The sequence below is a fragment of the Dermacentor variabilis genome, chromosome 11, assembly GCF_050947875.1.
Source record: "Dermacentor variabilis isolate Ectoservices chromosome 11, ASM5094787v1, whole genome shotgun sequence".
NCBI classification, from domain to species: domain Eukaryota; kingdom Metazoa; phylum Arthropoda; class Arachnida; order Ixodida; family Ixodidae; genus Dermacentor; species Dermacentor variabilis.
This window is the reverse complement of record NC_134578.1, coordinates 43348566-43375578: the sequence shown is the minus strand read 5'-3', so window position 1 is coordinate 43375578 and position 27013 is coordinate 43348566. Positions and strand designations below refer to the sequence as shown.

Below are 27013 nucleotides of genomic sequence, written 5' to 3'. Positions count from 1 at the left end.
TACGATAAGTTTAAGTCCAAAGTTAGGACCTTGCTATCGTAGTCAGTGCTTCGCCCGTTCGGCGAAACTGCAATTTCTTGCTTATATTTTGTTACTGCTGTGCGCGTATTTGTTCTTTTCTGCTTTTCATTTACTCTTTCTTCTCTGAACGGGAAAAATGCTTGAACTTTACAAAATAACGGTTGCTGATATTTAAAGGCACCGTAGAGAATGGCCATGCAGGAACGTATATAAGTAGTTTAGCATGGTGAATGCAGTGGATATTCCTCAAGCAATACAAAGTTCCCGTGATCATGTTTTCTAGGGAACTTTTCGCGAGTATTTGCATTCTGGTACTGGCTCAGCGTACTACAGAAAACAATGTAGCGAAGAGTAAGTATCCCTTCATCTTATTAGTAATGATATATTATAGTACTAGTAATAATAATAATATTAATTAATATTATTATTATTAAAAATAACTGCAATATATATATATATATATATATATATATATATATATATATATATATATATATATATATATATATATATATAAAGATTCGGGTTTGAAGTATACTGCATTAGCAATATGGCGTAGAAATAGTTTCCAAAATTTTTTACTGTTGTAGTGAAAATTTATGTAATCGGTACCTTGAGTTCTTCCTTCCTGAAATATATTTTACCTTGTAATAACAAAATTTCTGCGTAATTTGCTGCGGCGAAGTATATAGCACCAGAATTTCTTCTTTCCAATTCCACAATGGCAAGCTTGAATGTGGTTAAACACGGAAGGCAGAATGCATTACAACAGATTCTGTTTCAGTACTTGAGCCTACTGAAGCATACAGCGACTCAAATATCAGAAATGTTATTGTGGGTAGGTGTACTGTTGACTATGGAATTACCGTACGGAAGTCACGAAAGGTTATTGAAGCTTGATCGGACGAAACATGGATACCGCATTATTCCACAAAGTGGTCGCTATAGAAACAGATTTGTGCAGCCTCCTGTCTTTACTCATGAGGAGACTTGACCATGTTGAAAAATATCTGGTGGAGCTGCATTGCAGAACTTGAAAAGTTATAGCTAGAATGCAAAAAAATGAAACTGTACAATGCCATGCGTCCCAAATAACTCGTTCTGCCCTCTTTTCGAAGAAGTAATGAAGTGTGGTGCGCCTAATACAGAAAAATTTCAAGTGCTCTGCTGCGGGAGATGCCACCGAGTTGCTCTGTTCAATGCACAGTGGGCCACTACGCCATTCCCACAGAGCTGAACGTGCTTGCTTTGAGCAAATTGCGCTTCTTTTAATAAGCAGAGCACATGGCGCTTGTTGAGATGTCGAGATGTCCGTGAAAACCTGCTGCAATAGAATGTATGTGCTTGTAGTTGTGTCGTATCGAATTCTTCAATTCACGCGTAATGAAAAAAGCGGGCCTCTTGCTTGCTCTTTTTTATTGCTACAAGTGTCTTCTTGAAAATAGTCTCTTCCTTGAAGAGCTGTCTAGTGTCCTTTTCACAACCATCGTGCACTAAAAAAATTACGCGTGGCTCTGCTATCGCAAACACCGGAGACCAGCGGAGCTGGGGCAAGGCCAGCAAAATAGTGCGAAACCGCACACAAGAGACACGAGCGCCGGCAACGCGTCCCTATGGCCTCCGCCAAAAGGCGTCTACTACGACATCCATGACTCGCGCGGCCAACGCCGTAGTAGTCGCCGCGGTTGTCTCCACTCTGTACGGAGTGGCGGGCGAGGAGAAGATCGAAGTACCCTAGCAGCCGCTAGAGAAACTCCCTCACGGGTTGCAGAATCAAGTGTCCTTCCTTTCTTTAGATCACTATCATCATCGCTAGAGAAGAACGCGCCTCCACCTTCGCCTGACCCCCCTGCCACACGCGCCACAGGAGAGGTCACGCATCCGTGCCGCATTGCTCGCTCGCGTACACGCCACGCCTTCTCCCCCGCTAGCAACGCCCGAACTTGCCACGTCGCTATGGTGCGTGATTGTATTTTTATACTGTTTTCACTCTCTCTCAGCTCTCTTTCCCCCAGATCACCGATTTGCCGAAAAACGCTTTGCGCCATCTTGTTGAAAGTACGGCCAGAGGAAACAACTCGCTCCATTGCAGAGCTACACGCATTGCTGCTACTTTCACCCTTGTTCTGCAGCCTGTTTCCAGACCTTTTCGCTGGTTTAAGCGAAGCGGAGAACAGCCTAGGATTGTTTTTTTAACAGTGGGCGCAAAACAAGAAAATAAACGAATAAGATCGCATGCTAAAGAGTGTCCAACACAGATAAAGTTACAGACACGATGCTGCTGTTACCCCGTGATATTAGAATTTATGTGGTTGCTGTTTCCTTCGTATCTTTACTGCAAGAAGTGGAATAGCTTGGCGCCACCCCTTCCCCACCCCCCGCCTGCCAAACAACAAAGATATTTGTATATTGCCACACGTTCAGCTTAGGGAAAATTTCAACAGAATGGTATTTGAAAAACGCTTTTGTTTAGCCTACAACCTCAACTTTTTTTCATGTGCAGGCACTACTTTTCGTCCACAAAACATGTGTAAATATTGAGAAAATTTATGCGACTCGTTGAGTAAAACCTATTTTGCAAAGATAATGAAGCACCTCGCAATTCAAGTTTTCTTGCACCTCAGTGAACTTGCCATCCCAGATTCGGATAAACTTACAAAAAATCTTGATAAGAAACAAGGGGTCTTGTCGAAAATTGTTGCTTATACTAAAAGAAAGTCGCACTTTCGCCCGAAAGGCGAAGCATCGATTGCAATAGAAAATTAGTAGACAGCTATGCGAAGCATAGTTGTTTTATCGGTGGTATAAACTTGGAAACATTCACTTACTAAATTAAATAACAAGCACGGTATCAGCGCACAAGAGCAAACATGAACACGTCACGCTCGACGAGCGCGGACACTCGCTGTCAAACAGCGGTGTTAGCAAGCGAGGCAGGTACGGCGAGCGAAGGGACCTTTGTGCAGTCTATCACGTCAACGCAGCAGCGGCTAGAACACAGTTCGCACAAAGGCATGACCCGTCTGCAAATCACTTTCGACATGACGCCCACGCGACCGCACACGGCCGTGCAAAGCACGCATTTGTTGGGATAGTGTAGAGTGTACTAGACAAACACTCTATCACAATCGAAGCCGGAACCCCTCTCATCCGCACTGCCTCGCCACTTGCGTCCATATATGGCGCGCGATATTGAGCCGCGATCGTCAGTTCCTGCTGCGCCCAGTCGCTAAATGAACAGTTGCTGCCGGAGAACAATGCCGGCCCTCGTCCGTACCCACCCCGCCTCCCCCGGCCGTTAGTGCGACCGAAGACGGCACGTTTGCTCTCCAATTTCTCCTTAGCGCTCCGGGCATAGCCGCGATATTCTGCTTCCCTTGCGTGCTTTCACAGGCACATGTATCATACGACGTGCGGCGACGGTGTTATTGCCCTTGGACTTTATGCGTAACATCGCGGCGATGGTGAAGCCGCCGGTAAAATTGTGCCTGCCGTGGCCATATCATTGCTCTCGCAATAAAAATGCACTAAAGTATGGTATTACAAGCGTGCTCACAAAACGTTTGTTACTGCTATTTATTAATTGACAAGGTGGCACAGTTTAGTAAAGTTCTTCGACGCAGCATTTGCAGAGCAAGAGAAAAAGTTTCCTGCAGGACGTATCTCCCTATGAATGTGGACGTTATTGTAGTTCTCATTGAATGATTTTAATGACGCGCAGTACTACCGAATGCGAAAATGTGTCTGCAGCCGAGCTCCTTTCTCCTGCTTCCCACTGCACACGTTGCGTGATCCAGCTACGTCGCCGTAAAAATCATGCGCGGCGCGGACTCTATACACGCGGTCATCCCAGGAGTTTAAAGCAAGAATTTTGTCATGGTTGAGGGGCACATACCTATTTACACAATATGGAGTCAAAGAAACTTATTGATGAATACACACACCTACCGGTCATACCCGGGGACGCAAGTCAGTATCAGAAACGTTTGTTGAAGACGATCACAGACCGAGTGGTACATACTCAGTGCTCCCTGTCGGCTTTTAGGAGGTTCACTGAGAGCGGCAGATCCGCAATGCCATACATACAGAGCCCCTTTCCAAGCAACCCATCTCGGCAGCAAAGAGGTTCGTTCAAAAGCGTAACATAAGTAAATAGTGCCACTTACCGAGTGACCGAAGTTGGTCCCGCTGATTGGTTTCGAAGCCTGTTGACTCAGCTCAGCAGCCTGCTAGGCTATTCAATCAAAAACATGTGGCCGATGTACACGCGAAACGGTTATTAACGTATATAGATAGGCAGTCAGCCCCGGAAAAAAGAGGGAGGTAGCTCAAGAATTGTAACCGCATTAAAATATGAACTATCGATTCAGGTCCAAATTCCTGAACTGCCCTGTCATCTTGTTACTGCATGGCCCAGCAGTCTGGCAAACTAGAGGTAGGCAAAGGCCAAGTTGTGATTGTTTGCCCATGTAAAGTGCTGTTCAATCGCATTTGCGTTCACTTACCGCGATTTTAAACTACATACCTGTAGAGGCCCAGGCAGTGCATTGAAAGAAACATATTGTAAACAACCTAATTTATGCTATTTTGCAGATCTACAGCCTGCAGAACGATTTGACAACACATTTTTTTATGACACTGACTGTCTTGAAGAACACTGTATTTCAGCTATTTTAAAATTTTAGTTGGGAATTATATTTTACCACTGTGAAAACTTGAAAATCGCATGTTTTATGTGAAACATATATATAATTGTCATATATATGACAATTCACACACACACACAAACACGCACACACACACACTACACGACTATAAAAATATGTAAGAATAAAATTTAAATCTGCCGTCAGGATTCTGTGCTTGCTATTGGTCTCCCAACACTCACTGAAAGTGTTTTAAATTAAGTAGACGAGTATATGCAGTTTATCATAGCCAGAACAGTATAGTAGCACAGACATATCTATCATAGTTTACCATCACCATCAATGTTCAAGTTGAATAAAACTCAATATCACTTTAAACTGCAATCGTTACAATATTCAAAAGAGCATCATACATACTAGACACAAATTTAACTGGGAACAATAGTTATTAAGTAGGCATAAATCAATAAATAAATGCTGAAATAATAGAATAAATTTATAAAAGAATATTCTATGTGCATGCTTGTTCCTCTAAGTACAAAATGGCACTACATGCAGTGGTACCATTTGGCAAATTAAACAATCATGTACGCATTAGGCACCCCCATCATCACTGTACGTGTTACTACCACTGACACAGCTGGTATGTTCTCGCTGTCACATATATTCGGTCATTTTCATTCCACTATGTATCCCGTGGTTCCCGTGGTCCATCGAGTACGCCCCCCCTTCGCCCAACATGCCCACCATTCACCCACCATTCACCCAGGGCATCCATCATTCATCCACCATTCCGACAGGTCACCGAGTGTCTACCCACCATCCTCCCAGCATGCCCAGCATTCACCCACCACTTACACAAGTCACCCAGTATATACCCCACAATCCACCCAGTACACCGACCATTTACGCAGCACGCCCACCATTGAGACAAGTCAACCAGCACGTACCCTACGAATACATCCCGTCATCTACCACCGCACCCACCATCCACCCAACATACCCACGATAAATTCCAGCATACCCACTAGGTTTTCCACCATGCTCGGCACATTTTACATCATGCTCAGCATAAAGTTCTTGATGGGTAATCTAGGGTTTTCCGTAGGTCTTTGGCTTTTAATCATATCGTGTTTCTTCCTTCGCAGCTGTGGTATTCAGATGCCCTTCATCGTGGCCTAGTCAAGAGCTTGCACGGCGGCTGGTATTATAAGGGAGTTTCAGCTTTTCCGGCATTCGGGTAAATGCAGGTGGAGCGGGCGTTGGAGCGGTGGAGTAAACGTGAATGGCCTGCATGGCACAGCCACCTCGTAGCGCAAAGCTCAACCATATCAACACAGCTAATACTGCAGCAACCAAGTTTATTTTACTTTGCTGCTGGTATAAATTGCCGGTAGCAACACAATTATGACACTGCCGAAAATTTACGCGAGTAGCGAAGTAGCATACACTTGCCTACTGCAATATTATTTGTTTTGTCTGAGATCTACGCCACCAGGTGGCTGCACCATGCAGGCCGCTGACGTTTTCGCCTCCGCCCCTCCATCCCAATGCTCCGTGCACCTGCGTTTACCCGAATACCGGACAAAGTAAAGCTCTCTATTCAGCTAGGCTGGGATAAGGCCCCTCCATACACGTTTCCGCCGACCAGGTTAAGTACCGCCAACCTGCCCTCCTCCTCCACGCTCCTCTGCCACCACCCCCTTAGCTTCCGGTGGCAAGCGGAACTTACGTAGCTGCAGCTTCCTGTTCCGAGTGGAAGTGACGCTTTGTTTTTTAGCGTTGTTTACTTTCGCGTCGCTGGAAAGGCTTTAATTGCACGAGCTGCGGCTGAAACTGTGAATGCGATTCCATCCAAGAACCACCGCCTAGTGTGACCAGCGATTTGCTCGCGTTCTCTGCTTCGCGTCAACCTGTGACGGGTTGTGGCACGAGCGACAACGTACAGTGGAATGTAGTGCCTAGGCGCTTGGAAACCACGGTCGTTTTTTGTGCATTTGGAAAACAGCGACCGCGAACTACTACTTCAGCGGAATACAACAGCTTGTCCCCTTTGCATTCTTCTTGTGGTGACTGCCACAGCTCTGCTAAGCACGCGCGGGCGTCTCACCCTCGTCTAACAGCAGTCAAAGCAGAAATTCCCGCAGGGCAACTACAGGAAGCGGAAACGCCGGAACCGGAAATTTTCAAACCGGAAATGCCGGAACCGGAAATACCGGAACCGGATTTGGTGTGAGGGGAAAAGGCGGTGCACAACAAAGGTTGTCGCTACTTAAGAAAGCGGCGGCGGCGCGTGGATGTAGGGGCTTTAGGCTGGGAGGCAAAGCGCCTGTAAGCGATCAAGTGCTCAACATGCATACAATTAGTGCGATTATTAGGTACGAAGAGCCCGAACGAGGGAAAACACTCGCTACTCCCTATTGTACGAAAAGCCCATGCGTTCTTCGGCGAGCGAGATAAACACCTCGCATCCCAATCAAGTTTATCTTTGTTTTCAGAAGGCATTGGTGTGTTACCTGACTCGCACGATTTCCGTTCGTACTCTCGAAGCGAGACATCAACGCCAATAGAGTAACCACATTTATAATTATTTGCGTGCATGTGGCTTTATTTTCAGCTTCCACGAATTATACTACTAATGCACCTACAATTTTCCCCCAAACGCCTTTTCACAGGGACGCAAATAGTTAGGGGCATTGTATTCCGTCGCGTTTTAATTGTAACTATAATAATTATAATTACAATAATCAGGCCAAATTCAAGAAAAGGAGTATTTATTTTTCAAGGCAGTGGGCTCAGGGGAAAGGCACCCGTTGCCTTAAATACATGGATCGGCGTAGCTTTTTTTTTCTTGTCAAAGCTATGGATACCTTCAGAAGCCTTTCCGCACGAATACCTAAGTGCTCAAAAATTAGCTGCTTTGGCTTCGTTGATATATGACAGCACAATGGAGTTCTCTGTTCGTCATTCAGTGGATGAAGAACACGATTGTTTCAATTTTGAGTCCAGGATAGCACCACTGCGACCATCGCCGAGCTTCACAAGATATAGCAAACCTCGTAACTGTGACATCACCCACACGGCTGATTTGTTCGATCTTGCTGGACAATTGGGCATTTTAAACATCCCCTGTCACACCATTAAAATAAGCATTAGAAAGCGACAACTTCTTTGCAATATGCTCCCAATAGCAGAATTCTAGGGCAGTTGGAACTATTTTTCTGACAAAACAGAAAACAACAGTATCCGAAATATTGCCACCCACAAGATACCACTTACCTGTCGTGGTGGCGTACTGATTTTCAGGTTGCGCTGACAAGCCCGAGGCCACGGAATCGAATCCAGCCCACGGCGGCCACATTCCGGTCGGGGTGTAATGGAAATGTGCGCGTGCATTGAATGCACCATCAAAAATATGGGGTGGACAAAATAACTCCGGAGTGCGCTACTACGGCGTGCCTGGTAATCACATGACAGTATTGTACGTGAAGCCGAATAATTTATTTTAGCTGAATTTGGTGTGAGCGGTCTTGCACGCGGTTATGGCCTCACACCCGAGAAATTGGAAATGGCCATGATTGCAGAGCAGGAATTTGAAGTTTTACTGCGGAATACTAATAATAAATTTGTTAGTTGCGTACAAACCGTAGTCTATGAATGTTTGGTTGTCGCCTGTCTTTATTTCTGCATTGAGATTTATTTGTTTGATTCTAATGTGAAACAAACTGTCGAAGTTGTCATATGAATATGAAAGGTATTTATGCAGTGTCGTCACTAGACTGTGCACAATTAAAGCAATATACGTTTACTCATACTTTCTAGACTCGACGTGGTGGAAAATAGCAGCTCGTAAGTACAACGTCAATTTCTTTGTCACTTTTTCTTATTTTTGTTTTCATGGAAAAAGAACAACTGAAATGCAGTGAGGTATGCATGCTGAGCATGAAGATTTGAGCTACGGAAGCTTTCTCTGAGAAATAAAAGTTTAGAGTATGCAAGCGCTATATGAGATCCGCCCCGAAAATGTCTTTTAGACAAGATTGAAAAAGTCCAGCGAGGAGCGGTTCGATTCATACTATCGAAATACAGACACAAAGATTCTGTCACTAATATGTTAAATGACCTTCAACTTCCTAATATTGCTGAACGTAGAAGCACCGCGAGACTAAAATTCTTGCATCAATTACACGGTAATTTACTTAATTTGAATGCTTATCTTTTCCTTAAACTACGTTCTTCTCGCATCTTAACAAATTCCCATAAAGAACATTTCGAATCAAACGAAGCACAAAAAGGTGGTTTAAACGTTCATTATTCTCAAAAATAATTGAAGAACGAAATTCTCTACCTCACAGAGTCCTTTATTCCACCCCATTAAAACAATTTGAAGAGTAACTGCCACACCGGAAATGACATGAAAGCTAAAGTTTCAGGGATACCTTGTGTTGCCGATTTACAAGAAGTTGCGGCAAGCGGCTCTTGGTTTCGTTTATTTTCAGAGCACTGTGCATGTGAAAGCTTATGAATTTTTAGTCTTTTTATTTCCTTTTTTTGCCTCCTCACTGGCGTCAAATTTGATTTGCTCTACATCATATTATGCGCTATTTTCCGATTTGTACACTTATGTCTACTTAAGTTTGCTATTGTTTTATGTTCGGCTAAAAGACGGTCTCCTATTCTTGTTTTCTATTTTGTACTTGTGTTTATTTTACACACGACCGTGCGGTCCCAACAGTAGTCATCAATAAATAAAGCTAAGTAAGCTTTTCAGTGCATGAGGAAGACAGAAAAGACTAGTAGCGTAACAAGGACACAAGGACACAAGCAACAACTGCGACTGAAATGATCAAAAAAACATCTTGCTTTCTTTCAAATGGGCTTTGCTGGAAATGAGAACATGCATATTGACGCACTAGTAGCACACCAAATGCGCTCATTTTTAGCTATGTATTTCTTTGTAAAACAAAGCTTAGTTAGCGTATACTATCTTCCTAGGACAAAATTAAGTTTTTTCTGACACGATTTGTTGACTCGTTATTTTTGATCGCGTAGTTATAGCATAAACGCATGAGGACGCAGAGAGCAATATATCTTGCTGTTTTATGTTCGTGCATGTGTGAGGATAAAGGTTCGCTAGTAGTCAAGACGCGAAAACAAATAAAACTGGTGCCATCTAAAAATCTCTTAACACGTCTGGGCGAAGGCACAGCCAAATCACGTCATTTACATGTATCAAATATTGCTTTCTCAAGACAAATATGAGCCTCTGGTCGGGAAAGGCGGCGCATCTCCACATGCCGCCTTGTTCATAAACTAATGTAACGCACAAGTTGCAACTAGCATGAATCTTGATTTAATGTTTATAGATTTACTAGCGCCACACAGGCGTTCCGTAGAATTGCGATCAAGGTTTGTTTAAAAATAGACTGGTACCGGCCGTTCCATCACCAGTTCTCTCCATATTTAACAGATTACTCGGTATTTCGGAGATGCAAGAACACCTCAGAACTAATTGGTCAAACGAACGAATGTAATTTCTCGCCGACTGTCTTCAGCAAGATAAAAGTTCTCCCCTCTTCGTCGCTCCCTTCTCCCTTTTGCGAACTTTTCATATGCTGAAATATATTGCAGTGATGATCTTCTGGAGCTGTGCGGAAATACCGTTATGATTTATAAACCATATGGATGGCGGGCGTTTGTTCACATTTTCATCGAATTTTGTCAAATGTTTACGCACTATATTGTGCAGTAAAGTGAGTTTCCTAGTTTGGTGTAACACGAGATTCGTAAGAAAGTCAAAGAATACTACATCAACGTGATGAACATGGGCGGTGGCCTTCATAAGTAGTGACTTCAAGTTAATAGGAACTATTTATGAATGCTTGTGATTTACTTGTACTGTGTTCAGAACGTTGAGAAAAATATCCTCGTCATGCGCGTCATTCAGCCCTTGCTTGGGACATGTAGGAGAACTTATACGCATGGTGCTTTTTTAAAAGGCCATACAGATATATTATAAAATCTTATACGCGCTCCACTGATGGAGTTTTTGTAGCCAAGGTCTTAGGTTAAGTGTGCGTGCATTGCCACAAAGAACGCGAAATTCACAAGACTTATCACCCAAAAATGCAACAATAACTTTCTTATTAGCGTTTCAGAAACAGTTGTTTAAATGGCAAATTGCAAGCAGGTACATATTATAGTAGTCTAATTTAAGAAAATAATCGTGAAAGTGGAACCTTATTCGATATACTTCTAATTGAATTTGAACCTAAATGAATGTTAAAGTTGGGACCGAGAATATCGGCAGCGTATAAAAGGCAGTCCTTCTATCATATAAAACGGAAACATCTCGTGACATATAGCGCAAGGATATTTGAAACGGGACGTATTGGCTAGTTCTGGCAGGTACCGATAAGGTACGCTTTGCCTGCCAAACGTGGCTGCGTTCCCTGCGTAAGGATTTGCCGTCACATGCGTTCAAGTTTCGTCCAACACTCCCTTACGGAGTGTTCCCGTCTAATCTGGATCTCAGCTTCAATATTACCTCGGATAAGCTCTGAAATCCACTATTAGATATCTTGGGCGCCCTGCAGTGACCATACGGTGGAAAGAACTCGAATTAGCCTAGACCTGAGGAGGGAACGGGAGAAACTGGTACATAAGAAACCGATCAAGGAGTTAGCAGTAAGAGGGAAAAAAGAGGAATTCCAGATCAAGCTACAGAACAGGTATTCGGCTTTAACTCAGGAAGAAGACCTTAGTGTTGAAGCAATGAACGACAATCTTGTGGGCTTCATTAAGGAGTGTGCAATAGAATCGGTGGTACCTCTGTTGAACAGGATACCAGTAAGCTATCGCAAGAGACGAAAGATCTGATCAAGAAACACCAACGTATGAAAGCCGCTAACCCTACAGCTAGAATAGAACTGGCAGAACTTTCGAAGTTATTCAACAAGCGTAAGACAGCTGACATAAGGAAGTATAATATGGATAGAATTGAACATGCTCTCAGGAACGCAGGAAGCCTAAAAGCAGTGAAGAAGAAACCAGGAATTGGCAAGAATCAGATATATGTGTTAACAGACAAAGCCGGCAATATCATTACTAATATGGATGAGATAGTTCAAGTGCCTGAGGAGTTCTATAGATATTTATACAGTAACAGCGGCACCCACGATGATAATAGAATAAAGAGTAGTCTAGAGGAATTCGAAATCCCACAGGGTAACGCCGAAAGAAGTAAAGAAAGCCTTGGGAGCTATGCAAAGGGGGAAGGCAGCTGGGGAGGATCAGGTAACAACATATTTGTTGAAGGATGGTGGGCAGATGGTTCTAGAGAAACTGGCCACCCTGTATACGTAATGCCTCATGACTTCGAGCGCACCGGAACTTGGAAAAACGCTAACATAATCCTAATCCATAAGAAAGGGGACGCCAAAGACTTAACCGATCAGCTTACTGTCCGTTACCTACAAAGTATTTACTAAGGTAATTGCAAATAGAGTCAGGAACACCTTAGACTTCTGTCAACCAAAGCACCAGGCAGGATTCCGTAAAGGCTACTCAACAGTAGACCATATTCACAGTATCAATCAAGTGATAGAGAAACGTGCAGAATATAACCAACCCTTATATATTGATTACATTGATTACGAGAAAGCGTTTGATTCTGTCGAAACCTCAGCAGTCATGGAGGCATTAGGGAATCAGGGTGCAGACGAGCCGTATGTAAAAATACTGAAATATATCTATATCGGCTCCACAGCCACCGTGGAGCTATCTTAATAAAGAAAGGCGACAGGCAGGGGATACGATCTCTCCAATGCTATTCACAGCGTGTTTACAGGAGGAATTCAGAGGCCTGGATAGGGGAGAATTGGGGATAAGAGTTAATGGAGAATACCTTAGCAACTTACGATTCGCTGATGATATTGCCTTGCATATTAACTCAGGGGACCAACTGCAATGCATGCTCACTGACCTGGAGAGGCAAAGCCGATGGGTGGGTCTAATATTAATCTGCAGAAAACTAAATTAATGTTAAACAGTATCGGAAGAGAACAGCTGTTTACGATAGGTAGTGAGGCACTGGAAGTGGTAAGGGAATACATCTACTTAGGACAGGTAGTGACCGCGGATCCGGATCATGAGACGGAAATAATCAGAAGAATAAGAATGGGCTGGGGTGCGTTTGGCGGGCATTCTTAGATCATGAACAGCAGGTTGCCATTATCCCTCAAGAGAAAAGTTTATAACAGCTGTGTCTTACCAGTACTCAAGTACCTGGCAGGAACCTGGAGTCTTACGAAAAGTGTTCTACCTAAATTAAGGACGACGCAACGAGCTATGGAAAGAAGAATGAATGGTGTAACGTTAACGGATAAGAAAAGAGCAGATTGGGTGAGGGAACAAACGCGAGGTAATGATATGGGCAGGACACGTAATGAGGAGGGAAGATAGCCGATGGTCATTAAGAGTTACGGAATGGATTCCAAGGGAAGGGAAGCGCAGCAGAGGGCGGCAGAAAGTTAGGTGGGCAGATGACATTAAGAAGTTTGTAGGGACAACATGGCCACAATTAGTACATGAGCGGGGTAGTTGGAGAAGTACGGGAGAAACCTTTGCCCTGCAATGGGCGTAACCAGGCTGATGATGATGATTAGATATCTCGAAATAGGCGTTTTTTTTTCAACATCTCTAAAAATGTGCGAAGATTATTACTTTTCTTTACTACGCACAAAACGCTAATACAAACGTAAATATTTATTTTTGTATTATTCATTCTTCTGATGCTCTCATTAATAAACACAAAGAATATGCACGTCGTCTAGGGCCTCCTCTGCAAAAACGCCATGTTTCCGTAGCTTACAGCCTGTTTAAATATGTATGAACTAGAAGAAACATCTTGTATAACAAGAGTGAAGAGATGAGCTGTTACTAAGAATGCAATAAACCTGCTGCAATCCAAAGTAGGTGTAAGTGTCTCTGCTTCTTCGATTTGTATTCTAACGTACACTAAATTGAAATCCAGTGAAAGAAACACTTATAGGCGGCACAAGGAGCCCACAAAGCTATGGGCTCATGCACTCCTTGTTTCTAGTGTATGCGTTTCTCTCACTGGCTTTCAATTAGGTTGCACAGCCGTCAGCTTTCCCGTCACTTAGGGTTGCTGTCCTTGGCACACCTGGGAAGTGTTAGCTGTTATGCTACTTATCTGCTCATATTCAGCTTGTACGGAACCTGCACACCGGATTTATATGGCTCACATCCTGTTCATTCCGAGTTTATAGATACTCAGAATTTTGCTAGTGTCTAGCATTTTATTTGATCGAGAGCTCACTTATCTTGCAATTTTTGTTTTCACCTGCATTGTATATTCAATGTAACGGCCAAGCGTAGGCAACATCAATGTTCGTGCTTGTCACACGCGTTCTCAGCACATACGCTGGAGTTGTAGGTTATAAAATTTTGTCCATACAAAGTTCAGCTATGCCCACGTGACAAACAATTTTGGGTTGAAACTACCTTTGAAGCAGTTTTTATTCTTAGCCTTACGACATCCCCGGTGCCGGAGATTGGAGCTCAGATCCTGAATCTCGATCGCCCCCAATCCGGCAGAGCACCAAAAGTGGTAAAAATATAAGTCAAAGCATTATTTTTACCTAAATAAGTGAAGGAACATGTACTGAGACGTGGCAGCCTGTAACACTGTTCGACCTACACACGCAACTAAATATACATATTAACCGCTCTCAATTGGGTCCATCAGTACACAAGTGTGGCCATATTGACATCATTAAGCGGAATGCGATAAGGAGATCAGCACTTTCTCCTGCATTGCCTCCCGTTCAGCCTTCAAGAACACACCTATCTGAACAACATATCGGAATTGGAAACCAAACATGGTTCATCCTGCTCATTAACAAATGAAAAAGATTTCCTTTCGCTGCTTCACTTTTGGGCAATTTCAGCTATCAAACACTATCGATACCTCAAGTGGATAAACTGTAACTGTGTTAGAAAGCGGGCATAAAGATGACAAATCTTTCAGAATCAACAAGAAACGTAAGCACAAACTACGGCTGCACACTGATGTTCCCTTGGACAAATTTGTTTGCTAACTATAGTGCCCAAGTTTGAACAGCATGAAAGTATGTGCATGCGTCAGCTCCTTCCCAGAATCAGAGTCCGGCAGCTATTTCATCAGGACATTGTAGACTTGAAGATTTGCAACGCTACTGTTGAAAATCTAACCACAGCTTTTCTCTCATAATCATTTCTTTGTCTGTCTGTCTGTGTCTTCTCTAAGGGCATTTAAGGCATTTTCATGTGCGGAAAAAGCTTCTACTCAATTTTTCTTTGCGTGGTGCAGTCTATGGCTTTTTAGATAAGACAGGAGGTCATGGCGGTTAAACGAATGTTTTTTTGTGTTTTGACTCACAATATAATAATTTTTCAAAATTTTCTGTGTAACACAGCACAAAGCGTCTTTCATCAGGTCCATAATATTGTTTCGTAGTAGGGACGGTGAATAATGCAGTGGGAAATGTGTTACATTCAAATACAGCGATAGCGGCAAACACGGTCGGCGATCGTTGAAGTCTGATTTGCCGGCCAAGCGCGTCCGCTTTTATACACGAGTCATCCAATGCTCCAGAGTAATCGGTGGTGCCAGCGTGTTTTCCAGAAAGTTCTACACCGTTCAGGTCGGGCTTGCATGAAATCAGATTACACAAGCTTCAGTGACAACGGAGAGCGAATAGAATCATCAATAACGTTCGAAAAACTTCCGATACATGCAGGTGCGTCCTGCGCTGCGCGGCATATTTTATTAGATGGTAAAAAGTGGTCACCCAACAAGAGATAAAGCACACGCGTCAATCATCAGCCTGGTTACGCCCACTGATGATTGACGCGTTACACGCGTCAATATGGTGCCTATATCATTCAAACCGCCCTTCTGTCGAGCCATCACATCTTTGGACGTTGATTCCAGGGAATTACCTACAGGCGGGTTTTCAATTTTTTCTTTTGTCCTATCGGGAGCTCCTTTCTCAATCTTGTTACCAAATGTTCGTAAGTCAGCACACAGCTGTTCTCTTCAGCCTGAACATTGAGCGAGTTTCTAAGGTCACTACCAGTGAATTTCTTCAGTAATCTTCGCTCGTTTTCTCAAGAACGTCGCAGGCTTTATAGGGTGTCTGTAGCCGAGCGCAAAATTATTGACGAAAACGTAGCCGACATGCTGCAACGTGAGATAATCTGCCCCTCTGCTAGTCCTTGGTCGTCTTCCATCGTTTTCGTCCGAAAGAAAGATGGCTCTGTGCTATTTTGTGTCATTACCGACCGCTCAGCAAGATTACGCGCAAGGATGTATACCCTATGCCTCACAATGACGATGCCCTTGATTCTCTGGAAGGTACCGAGTACTTCTCCAGCCTGGACATGTGTTAAGGATACTGGCACGTTCCAATGCACGAAGATGACAAAGAAAGCGCTTACAACCCCAAATGGCCTTTACAAACTCAACGCCATGCCCTTCGGCCTATGCAATGCTCCCGCAACTTTTGAACGCATGATTGACGCTCTTTTGCACTGCCTGAAGTGGAAAACATGCTTGTGCTATTTGGACGATATTGTTGTTTTCTCACCGACATTTGCCCAGCACTAGCAACGTCTGGAAATAAGAATGTGCTGGGGTGCGTTGGGCAGGCATTCCCAGGTCATGAACAGCAGGTTGCCATTATCCCACAAGAGAAAAGTATATAAGAGCTGTGTCTCACCAGTACTCACGTAGGGGGCAGAAACCTGGAGGCTCACGAAAAGGCTCTATTTATATTTAAGACGACGCAATGAGCTATGGAAAGAAGAATGATGGGTGTAACGTTAAGGGATAAGAAAAGAGCAGATTGGGTGAGGGAACAAATGCGAGGTAATGCCATCTTAGTAGATATCAAGAAAAAGAAATGGGAATGAAATGGGAGTGGGTAGGACATGAAATGAGGAGGGAAGACAACCGATGTTCATTAAGGGTTACGGACTGTATTCCAAGGGAAGGGAAGCGTAGCAGGGGGCGGCAGAAAGTTAGATGGGCGGATGAGACTAAGAAGTTTGCAGGGACGACATGGCCACAATTAGTAAATGATCGGGGTAGTTGGAGAAGTATGGGAGAGGCCTTTGCCCTGCAGTGAGCGTAACCAGGCTGCTGCTGCTGATGATGATGAGTAATGTCTGGACGAGGTTCTCGTATGCCTAGCTAACGCTGGTCTTCAGGTCAACACCAAAAACGGCCGTTTTGCAAGCCAGGCGATCAAGGTGTTACGTCACATTATGAGCGAGGATAGCATTTGACCTGTTGCTGACAAAATTTCGGCGGTGGTCGGCTTTCCTCGACCAGAAAAGACCAAAGAACTACGCAGTTTCCTTGGCGTCGCTTACTATTTTTGCCGATTTATACGCGACTTCAGCTCTATAGCTGCTCCTTTACACAACCTACTTCGTTCTGGTGCTCCCTTCGTGTGGTCACCATAATGTGAATCTGTCTTTGACCAACTGAAGGGGGCCCTTACTTCTGAACCTGTTCTGTGAACGGTGGCCTTACTTCTTAACCCACAATCTTGCACACGCACGCTAGCGGCAATGAAATTATTGCGGTTCTCCTCCAGCGAGACACCTCTTTGCGTGAGAGAGTCCTTGCATATGCAAGCCGCGCACTGACACCTGCCGAGAAGAACTGTACCATCATAAAGCAGGAATCGCTAGCTGTTGTTCGGTCCGTCCAGAAGTTTCTTCCTTATCTCCAAGGCCGCCATTTTACTATCCTTATGGATCATTACGGCTTATCTTCGCTCTCCACACTCAAAAACTTGTCAGTATGTCTTGGTCGCTGGATTCTTTGTCTGCAAGAACGTGACTTTGAGATCATGTACAACTCTAGTAGGAAGCACCAAGATGCAGTCTCTCTTTCTCGCTATCCGCTTCCTACAGCCGCACTCATCAATGACTCCAGAGCCACTTCCAGGGACTGAATTCCTGACGTCTCTTCTACGGCGATTTTGTCCTTCGCCACTCTTGACCATCTCACTTCGTACGACCATGAATCGTTTTCGTTCAACAACTAACCGATTCCTACTGTTGACGTATTAGAGATCGCGTACGCGGAGCTTCGCGCCCGACTAACGCTATGCTCCGTAGAGAGCTTAAACAATTCAAGCTACAACACTCCGTGCTGTACCGCCATATTCATCAGCCTGACGGACAACGCTGGGTGCCCGTATTGTCTGACTACCTTCGTGCTCGTGTCCTTCAGGACTCTCATGACGATTTGACTGCTGGCCAGCTTGGCATCCAGAAAACTTACGACCGCTAAATAAGCCGCTTCTGCTGGTCTGGCCTGTCTACCAGTGTGGCGAAATACGTCTCTTCTTGTGCCATTTTTCGGCGTTGAAAGCGGCGAACATCAGCTCCTGCCGGGAAGCTACTACCGGTCTCGTGTCCCGAGGAACCGTTCGAGGTTTTCGGCATTGATCTCTATGGGCCACTGCCCATGACTCCAGCTGGTAGTCGATGGATAGTTACAGCCGTCGACCACCTCACGAGCTACGCCGAAACAGCATGTGTCAGTTCTACATCTACTTACAATGTTGCTACCTTCATTCTTCAAGCCACAATCCAGCGTAACGGTGCTCCTCGTGTCCTTCTGAGCGACAACGGAAAGTCATTTCTTTCAGAACTAGTAGGCGAAGTACTCAGAGCCTCTGACACAACTCAGAAGACTACTTCAGGTTACCATCCTCAGACCAACAGCCTGACTGAGCAGTTTCACTGTACGCTGTCTGACATGTTGCCGCCTAGATTCAACCACATCACAGTAATTGGGACGCAATTTTTCTATTCCTCACCTTCGCGTATGACACCACCGTTCAACGCACAATCGGTTACAGCCCATTCTACCTTGTTTGTGCCCGTTCGCCCAGTTCCATTCTCGAAGTTTCTTTCTTTTCTGTCACTGTCAGTCTATCTCCATCTTCTTGTGAAGAATATATTTCCCGCCTTGACCATTGTCGCCAGTGTGCCGGCTTCAACGCTGAAGCCATGCAACAGGACCGCAACGATCATTATGACGCACCTCATCGCGTAGTTTTCTATCCACCCGGCCGTGAAATCCTGCTATGGACATTAGTTTACACTCCTGGGCCGTGTGAGGAATTTCAGACCCGGTTTATTGGCCATATACGTTCCTGGAAATGACTTCTCTCATTAATTATCGTGTGACCCCTGTTGTTCACTCAACTGACCGCCATTGCCGCTTTACCGAAGTGGTCCACGTTTTTCGTATGAAGCGCTTCACGCGGCGTTTCCCGTACCTTTAGGCTGCGGCCAGGATGGCTGCTTTTGCGAGGGGGAAATTAGTGTGGGCATTTATTCTGCACTTCTTCATCTGCATAATATCATCATCATGTGTGTGCCTTTCTTCATCGTGCGGGTATGGGCATCATCATAGTGGACTGTTCCGAGAGTGGCTCTGTTTTGGACGCTGCTGATATTGCTGCTCTGTTCTATTTCTATTTTGACAGTGTGTGCGAAGATGAAAAGATGACCAGTATGATAGTTTCTGATGCGTTGTGTGTGATTATTTCTACTTGGTAACTACTGTTGCATTAAGTGAAAGCAACTAAGCAATCGTGCCTTACATACCAGCTTAGGTATTTCTTTCCACAAGCGGTGCTGCTCAAAGAAATGTCTAAGCACACAGTTAAAGTCCAACCAATCACGGAGGCTTAGTTTAACATACCTAGCTAATGTTGCTATTCTAACGGGTTCCATGTAAACTCCTTGCCATTGTTCCTTCTTGTCACTCAGATTAAAAAGGACGTGCAATGCACGAGTTTTCGTGTTGTGCATTCGATTGTCCAAAATTATAGGACTATACAGTATAGTTACGGTTCTTGCTAGATTTGCAAACATTGCCCTAAAATTCGCCTTTATTCTCTACGTTCCAGCAAAGAATTACGCAAAGATAGGCGAAAATGTGACTTTGCACGCTCGCGTCACATACGATTCGGCGTTCACTGCAAACAAAACGGTGACGGAATACCAGCCTACATCAAGCGACCAACAAGAGGCTACTGCGACACAGCGATATTTTGAAAGGTTATTTAAAGAGGTAATTGTGCCAAAAAGTACTTATTTCCCATATAATTTGTGTGAGCATGTACGAGCGTAGCAATGATTTTTTAGTAGCATTGTAACAGCAATATCCTCTGTGATATGCTTTTCACTAGTGTCAGAAATATGCAAATTACATGGTTTTCTGTGCGTTCATACTTATTGCCTGTTCGCAGTTCAGCCTTGTATCTTTCACTCTACGGGGTGTCTTATTTCATCATTAACAGAATTTTCGCAAATCAACCGGTGACACAAAAACAATTCCCCTTCTTAAACTAGAATACCCTCAAATGTGTATATTGTATGCACAATAATTAAAAGTGAATATTGAAATCAATAAATATTTTTACTAATTAGGTTTTCATCTAATTACAATCGGAAGCATATTGCAATTTACCAATTTTAGTCGCTTACGCTTCAAGTTATATCCACACCAAACGTATATAAGAAATACTTCAGTTTCCAGAAATGCGTGCCCAAATTTTGCCTGGAAAGGCAAGGACGTTCCGGTAACGTTCGAGATATAGTGCACAAAAAGGCGTGATGTTAAAATTGTAAGTGGCTCAACCATGCATTATTATGTAAGTTTGACAGCGCTCATGTTAAAACTAGTGTATGCATTGAAATTCGTTCTCTGTAGATGCGCCTTGTGAAACCACTGGTTTTAATTCGTGTGTTTCAATATGCACGCAGAAGTGATGAGTAGAAATTTATATTTGTTTAATTTCGTAATAAGCAAATTATGCGCACCGATTTTCATTGCAGCTAATGTATACCTGTTAGATTACTCGAGCTCAATAAGCAGATTCGTGTAAATGCCAGAGGAGATCTAAAGAAAATATTTACGCTTAATTAAAACACCTCGGTATAACAGAAGGGACCCAAGTTGATTTAATCCGGCTGATTTAGTTACTCCCAGCAATGACCTTCTTCCAACATATCTAACGTCCTCAAATGTGTGTCAAGCTGTGTTGTCTTCGTAAGTACACATTTTCCATGCGGTAAAAGCCGTTATGACATGCTACACCAGTATCTCCGGATCGGTCCCAGGAGTTTCTGAGTTCGCGTCACCAAGTCGCTGTCCATAGAGCGAAAGAAGAGTTTCTTGAGGTGCAGGCTAAACCGTACTTGCGACTCCCCACACTTCATCGCTTTTCTCGAATATGCTGCACACTCAGCATTTTATGCGGCACTATACATATTAACTCGACCTTTTCCCCTGCACTAACTGTTACGCACCACTACGTTTTGAATGCGCGACGTTTTCATGCGCGGAGATGTCAGGGTCGCATTTAGGCAACTGCATGCGTGGCTTTAAAGATTTGTACACTAGCCGATGCTTTGTACCCCTTCTGATTCGCTCTGTTTATTTGCCTTTTGGATGTATTACGTCACCCAGTAGCAAATAAACTGTGGTCATTTTTCTTTCCTAAGAAAACTTCCTTGTAATAAAGGCTCCCCCTAATTATTAGGCGAAGTGCACTCATTCTGTTATTAAATACACTCATTTCAAATGCGAACCGTGACGGCGCACTTGGGACTGGAATTTTGAGCACTCATCTTGTTCCGCAGATAGGCAAGCCCGGAACCCATGTTCCTTTTGTTCGGTTTAGCAATAGGAAAAACCTTGCATAGGCTATGCCCATACAATGCCTTTTGGCGGATCTACAGAGCCAGCATATGCTGCTGTCGATTACGTAAATCATTTTTAAAGCTATAGTTTTACTGGCAGCGAACTTGCGATTCCGCCGTGGCGGTGCTCCGACGAGGCACATGACGTCACAACACAAGCCTCCCTGCGGATACTTCTCTCTCTCGTTCCCTAGTCTCTACAGCGCATGCGCCACAAGTAGCACCGAGCCACAGTTGTTCTGCCTCTGCGGAGCGCCGCGCCTTTCTGCCGCCGCCGTTTGGTATGACGTCACAGCGCGTTCCTCGTCGTTAAGCTCGCCTCCGCTCGGTTCGCCAGCTGCGTCGCATGCCTCGTAACATGTCGGAGGACTGAAAAGCAGAGCTCGCGTGCGCCGCAACCAGAGTTGAGGCGGCAGTATGGACGGCGACAATTCTGATAAGAAGGAGGTGGCCTGGAATCGACATCGGAACGAGATGAAGAGGAAACGAATTGCACAGGAAACAGACGAACAGCGCGCCGAATGACTGGCTAAACGCCGCAACATAGTTAGACAACCAGACTAACCTGTACTTGCAACCAAGATTAACCAATTTTAACCATGGTATGCCTTAGCATTCGCTACGTGTATCCTGGCACAGCCGAGCTAAGCCACTTCTAATTTTTTCGTGACATGTGAGTGCGCGGGTAATAACGAGAAGTCTCAACGGTACCATGCTAGTGATCAGTTCTCCAAGAAGACAGTCATGACCTTTGCAAATGATCAGAAGGCTAAAATTCTGGCTCTGGGGGCGGCGCCGGGCGACAGAAGGAAAGCATCCAAGCTATTCCGGATGTGGCAAAGTGAAAGACGCCCTTGCCCGTCTAACATACTTAGAACGTACGAAGTTCTTTACGAGACTGGTAGCTTCACGAGACAGTGACACAGGACTGCGATGGTAGTTCAAGAAGCGTAAACTGGTGCTTTGGCATTTTTGCTGCTAACCCTCACTGTAGTGTGCGCCATGTCATTGCGGAGGCCATAACCTCAAAGTCATCGGCGTGGAGGATTTTAAAGAAAGGTCATATGCACCCATGTCCTGTACATCTTCATCAAGAACTTGAAGACCAACATTTTGAAAACAGACTTGACTTTGCAAATTAGATTTTCAGGAAATGTCTAGAAGGACCAGACTCTCTTACTCGCGTATTTCGACGGGTGAGGCTAATTTCGCAAGAAGTGCACAAGTTTATATTCAGAGCGCCGACTATGGAAGTGATAGGAATCCCCCTGACACGTTCAAACACGACACCACTACCAGTTGTCCTTCAATGACTGCTGCGGCTTTTGTTTTTGGACAGCAGCATCATCGGACCCATTTTTGTAGACAACACACTAATGACGCAACGCTACGTCAACGACATCCTCGATGTCTGTTGCAATGTTCCACTTGCGAATCTTCGGAACATCTGGGTTCAACAAGCTGGAGCTCCTGCGCATAATAGTAGTAAGTCTAGAGCGTGTCTCACAAGCTTTTTCCTGGACAGTGAATTGGCCGGCACAGACCTATAACCTGGCCTGCAAGGTCGTAGGTCCTCACACTGCTGGACTTCTTGTGGGGCTACGTGAAAGATTGCGTGTATAGCAGCCAAACTGCCACACCAAACGCCCAAAAGGCAAAAATAAGTAGAATCTGCCGCGAGTTTTCAACGTCGTTGGTCAATGCTGCAACAACACGTGTTGGAAAAAAGCAAGCACCTCATTGCTTCAGACGGTGACCTCTTTAAGCACGTGCTATATGTGGCAGTGGAAAATAATCCTTCCAAATTGGTGTAAAACGTAACTGCTTAAGGCGTCTTCATGAGCGTACGCTGCCCATAACTATAATAATAATTGTGGGGTTTTACGTGCCAAAACCACTTTCTGATTATGAGGCACGCCGTAGTGGAGGACTCCGGAAATTTCGACCACCTGGGGTTCTTTAACGTGCACCTAAATCTAAGTACACGGGTGTTTTCGCATTTCGCCCCCATCGAAATGCGGCCGCCGTGGCCGGGATTCGATCCCGCGACCTCGTGCTCAGCAGCCCAACACCATAGCCACTGAGCAACCACGGCGGGTGCCCATAACTATAGAAGCTTGCGACAAGCTAAGAAATAGGTAAAAAACTCAGTGTCCTTCGACTTTGTGAAGAAGGATAACCGGTGAAGCTGTGTACGTGGGCCCCTTAATGACGAACTGCACCTCCGCTGCCGGTAGACCCAGTATGGCGCTATATGCGGGATCGACCCACGTATGGGGAGTGCTTAACACTTCCTTCCCATGTACCGCGGCTCGGGCCGGTATTACAATATATTTGGGATCGCCCAACGTTTAGGGATCGCTTAACGCCTGCTTCTCCTCCGGCGCGGGTCGGGCCGGTATTGCACTATATTCGGAATCGCACCACGCATGGGGAGTGCTTAAGCGTGCTTCGCCTCCACCGCGGGTCAGCCCAGCATTGCACTGTCTTCAGGATAGGCCCAGGTATGGGGAGTGCTGAACGCCTGATTCACCTCTGCCGCGGAATAGGCCGGTATTGCACTATCCTCGGTATCTTCCCGCGTATGAGAGCGCTTATCGCCAGCTTCTCTTCCGACGTGGGTCAGTTCGGCATTGCACTATCTTCGGTAGGATAGGATAGGAATAAACTTTATTTGTCCAACGGTTGTTGATGTTGGTGCCCGGGGCTAGGCTGCCAGAGTTCCATCGCCGGAGGAAAATCTTTCGAGACCCTCGGCAACGGCCCTGGCCCGCTGGACGGCCCACTCCTGGTCTTCGGGTGCCTCGCTGAGGAGGGCGGCTTGCCATCTCTCAGCGAGGCGCCCCGCTTCAGAGGGTTCTGCTGTTGTATTCCCCCTTCCTCTTTGTCCTTGTTCCACGTGGCGTCGGCATTCCCAAAGCACATGGGCCATATCGGCCCGTTCGTGCTCGCACCACGGGCAGCCGGGCGACGGGTGCAGCGCGGGCCACAGGCGGTGCAGGTGGTAGGGGTTGGTGAAAGTGCCCGTCTGCAACCGTCTCAGGTCGACCGCCTGGGACCTGTCTAGGCGCCCGTGGGGTTGTGGATATTTTCTACGTTCTTTCCTGTAGTGGCCAAGCACCTCCCGGTACGTTGCCGGAAACTCCTTGACAGCGCAGTCGGCGTCCTCGTGATCCCCAGCTCCGTCCGCCGCGATTTGTGTTGTATTGGTAACAATAGCGGCCGCGCCAGACGGGGTATCTTCGGTATCGGCTTCAATATGTGGAGTGCTTAACACCTGCTTCACCTTCGCCGCGGGTACGGCAGGTATTGCACTATCTTCGGTATCGGCCCACGTATGGGGAGTATTTTCCTTATGACAACAAAATTTGCTTGGAGGGTAGAGGTACGCAGCTTCGCTGTAAACACAGTTTTTTTCCTCTTTTCCGGAGTTCAGGAGACAAAGGGTAAATGGGTAAGCCAGTTGCACCTTCGTATGTTTCTTTCTGGGTGGCTTAGACGAATTACAGGCTTTTTGGTTTAAGTTTTATTGAAATTAACTCCTGAGTACTATTTTCTCTTCTTCCAAGAGCTGTATTTTTTTTTTCTTTTTTCGTGCTCTTTTCGAATTTCTTTTTTTAACTCGGTAGAATTTTTTTTAGCTTTGTTTCATGATACGCGAAGGTTAAAGCTATCCCGAGGGCCTCATGATAGAGCACAACACTGTTCAGTCCGCAGATGACGCTTATCGTACCACACTAGTTACATTGCGAAACCTCATGAGCCATCGTACATGACGAAGCCTTATACAATTCGGCGATAAACGAATGCAGCCGTATATCTTTCAAAGGTTGCTTGGAGGCGCTTGAATAGCGGCCCACGAGCGTAGTTTACGGGCTTTTGTTTTTTCCTGGGAAAAAACAACAAAGCACAGTTCAGCACGAAATAAATGCTTGATTCGGAGGTTATTTGGGTGCCCTAGAACTTTGTATTTGTCATGTCTGCGATTGAAGCAGTAATGAAAAAGTTCACTGCTTAGAACCAAATTACTGATTAATACTTCATGACGAACAAAATTATTGGCTGTAAGTACACACGACTGTCGCTATGATGCAGTCGGTACGATCTCTCTAGAGCGTTTAGGTCTTTTTTTTAAGTCTTGGTCTAACCTAACTAGGGCACCCGGTATATTCGCCATGGCTTGGTTCAAATATACATACTCATCCCAACATATAAAATGGTATTTTTTTGCACAGGAACTCATGTAGCAGAAAACGCTTTCTGTATCGGTGCTCTAGTTGCCTAATAATAATAAAGATATATATTAATAAACATTTTATTATCAAACAATTTCTTAAGGCGATTGTTCAAACGATTTTAAGGCGATTTCTTAAAGTGACTGACACTGAAGGTAAAGGGAATGTTCCATATTCACATTCCCCGCCAGAACTGCAGCAGCGGTACGCTAATAAGCTACCGCCGGTGTTATGCATTTGAAGGTTTTTACCATTTACGTGAAAAAATACACAAAGATAACGATGCAGGATACCGATGTTTTCCAAGATCACAGTTGCTTCTTCATCGCAAGGCTCTTTATTGCTAAAATATGGCTTTATTGAGCTATACCTAAACCTAGATCACAAAGCAACCTGCCCAAGGGAACAGCAACTTCAAGATGTTGAAATACACGAAACATCAGTTTCAGTACTGGCGATATGGAATAACAATATTTCATCCACAAAAGTAATATTAAAACATTGTTTTCTTTGACATTGAATGTTAGTTGTGTATGTTTGATACATCAATACATTTAATTCCAGTAGAATTACCCTTCTTCCTTAATGAAGGGAGATAGAGATTCGTATCGTGAGAGAAATCGTGATGAAGCGCTTTGATTCGTATATAAAGGCCACTTTATATTTTATGGCATATGTTTCGCCTGCGGAAAGAGAGATATTTACCATAAGCTAAAAGCTAGTTTAGAACGTGCTATTGAGCGTGTTATTCAGTGCTTGCGTAAGAGCAACAAAACTGAAGTGCTGGAGCAAGGATGACAAAAGTGGACACACATGGATAAAAAATCTAGAATCCCTGGTATTGTCTGGTGACATGTTCACAGCTTTGGGTTATTCTTTAAAGACCATTGCGGGTTAAAATATCAGAGATAATTATTTCATTTGTATTTGTTTCAGGTCCAAACGTACTTTAGAAATCACTCAATAATGATAAATGTCACGCTATCTAGCGTAAGTAAGGTAAGTTCACTAAACTGTGGTAAAGGCAAATAAGGTGTCACGTAGGTGAACTGTAGTAGGAATATTTGTGCAAAGTTAAATCGGAAATTTTAACTTCATCCTAATTAGGGAAGGAGCACCGCATTCTTCATTACACAATTTATCAGTGCTTTAATGATAAGGATTATAGACCAGAATGCAACTTTAACATTACGTTGCAAGCAAGTGCGTAATACCCCGAGGATTCCGAATTTATACGGGACCAACTCTATCATTCACATCAAACATTTGGTTATTTCGGCGCACTGGCTTTTGGCATGCCAAACAAAA

The 27013-nt window shown here is 44.5% G+C and overlaps 1 long non-coding RNA gene across 1 annotated transcript; it reads left to right on the top strand.

Annotated features, from left to right (window-relative positions):
- Positions 1 to 256: 256 nt before the first annotated feature.
- On the top strand, positions 257 to 26704 carry LOC142564114 (uncharacterized). The gene is made up of 4 exons (XR_012824492.1): positions 257 to 372; positions 8490 to 8516; positions 19673 to 19836; positions 26642 to 26704. It is a non-coding gene; the product is annotated as an uncharacterized LOC142564114 (long non-coding RNA).
- The last annotated feature ends 309 nt before the right edge of the window (positions 26705 to 27013 follow it).